Genomic DNA, 2,077 nt, shown 5'->3' on the forward strand with positions numbered 1-2,077 from the left:
ACGGCAAGGGCATGAAATCAGCAAGAAAATGGATGATTTAAGGGCAAAATTGAAATATTGCATAATTAACTAAATGAAATTAGGACTAGTATGAAAATATCTAGATTTCTTATGATTTCTCTTCATTCTCATCAATCAAAACGCCATAGGAGGGGTTATTTAAGCTGGTATTTCATAATCTTTGCACCAAGTGAGTTAATCCTTGCCTATTTCTTATAATTTTTGTGTTTTTAAGACTTTTACAACTAGGTCCTACTATTAAATTCATTAGTTTTTTATTTCATGGATGAAATTGAAAGTCGCCATGGTTGAGTGCTATAATTTTATGATGAAATAGCATGAAATTGAAGCTTTAATTTGTTTATGAGATGATTTTATTAGGTAATTTCAATAGAAATTGATTTTTAGGACCTAATTGTGAAAAAGTTTGGAATTAAAATCTAGTGTTGAAATTCTGATTCCCAAAGGTTATAAAATAGTTTAAGGTGATAGAATAAAGTTTTAATTGATAAAAAATAAAGTTTTAATTGATAAAAATCATCTCAATTGAGAGGTTAATTGAGTAGGGACAAAATTATCATTTATTAAAAGCTTAGGGGAAAAATAGTCATAAACGTCTTGCACTAAAACAGTTTTGGACAGCAGCAGTAGGTTAACTTTGAAAAATCATCATAAATTTTGGAAATATAATTAGAAGATGAAAAAAATATGGAATTAAAGATTATTGAGTCTAGTTTCTCATAAAAGAAACGGTGTAACAATAGAATTGTAAATCATGAGATATAATAAATTTTGTGAGACAAGTCAGAATGAATTCGGGTTCCCCTGTTCTAACTTTGAAAAATCATCAAAAATTGAATAAAATAATTAGGAGCTCAAATTTATATGTTTAAAATCCTGAATGAGTCCATTTTCAAGATAAATAAACAGAAACATCATTTGAATCTTGTATGAGGAGATAATTAATTTTTAGTGAAGAAGGGTCTGAACTATCAGATAGAAGAATAGGGGTGACTTTAAATAATAAAATGTACTTATTGGTTATACCAAAAATTCTGAAAATTTTATGGTAAGAAGATACGTGAGTCTAGTTTTAGGGAAAATTAGCGGATCTTAATTTGGAGTTCTGTAGTTTAAAACATAAATAATTTAGTGACTACGACTCAAGTAGCTAGCTTTGAATGAACTATAAATAGCAGTGGAATTGTAGAGAATGTTACATATGAAGATGAATTGTATTAAATTGATGATTAAATTTATTTATTTAGATCCAAAAAATTCAAATATAAAGCTAGATCGAGGAAAAGAAAAAGTTCGGGATTAGTAGATTTTTGTATACGAACAAGGATTGACGGTGAAAAGGATCTAGCCCGGACGGGTGATCCTATCCTGATATAGCCCTCCCAAAGAATATGTGTAAAATGGATTTTGCCCGGATGAGTAGTCTGACTTAGGGTCTGAATTTAGCTTGGACTGGTAATTCAGATCCAAGCTCATTAGAGTAATTGTCGTTGCAGGGGATTTAGCCTGGACTGGTAATCCCGACAATACTCTATGAGTTTATATTATAGGGGATTTAGTCTGGACTGGTAATCCCGCTGTAAGGATGAAGTTCGCGGGAGTGTGCTCTCTGAAATGGAAATGTGCCCATATAAATATAAATTGACGGACCCGGAATTGTACGCTAAAAGTATACCTCTGAAAATCCATTGAAATTTCAAAAAATTTAATGGGATAAATATGGAAAAATAACAAGGGAATGGAAATTATGGTATTGATCAGCTCATCAATCACTGTATATATTATTGATCCATGGAAATTATTGGACTAACTTGAATGTTGAGTTTGTGCATGTTAGGGTAATAATGCATTGAATGGATATTTGAATGTTTATTGCATTGTATTGAAAATATTAGGCAAGTATAATTCTTGTTACATGAGCTTACTAAGCACAAAGTGCTTACCCTGTTTCCTTTTCCCCTGTTTTATAGTGTTAAGAGCTCGGAGGTTGGATTCGGTCGGAGACGCATCACACTATCAACCTCAATATTTTGGTATATCAAGAAACTTTATTTTG

This window comes from Gossypium arboreum, chromosome 2 (genome assembly GCF_025698485.1).
Source record: "Gossypium arboreum isolate Shixiya-1 chromosome 2, ASM2569848v2, whole genome shotgun sequence".
Taxonomy (NCBI): Eukaryota; Viridiplantae; Streptophyta; class Magnoliopsida; order Malvales; family Malvaceae; genus Gossypium; species Gossypium arboreum.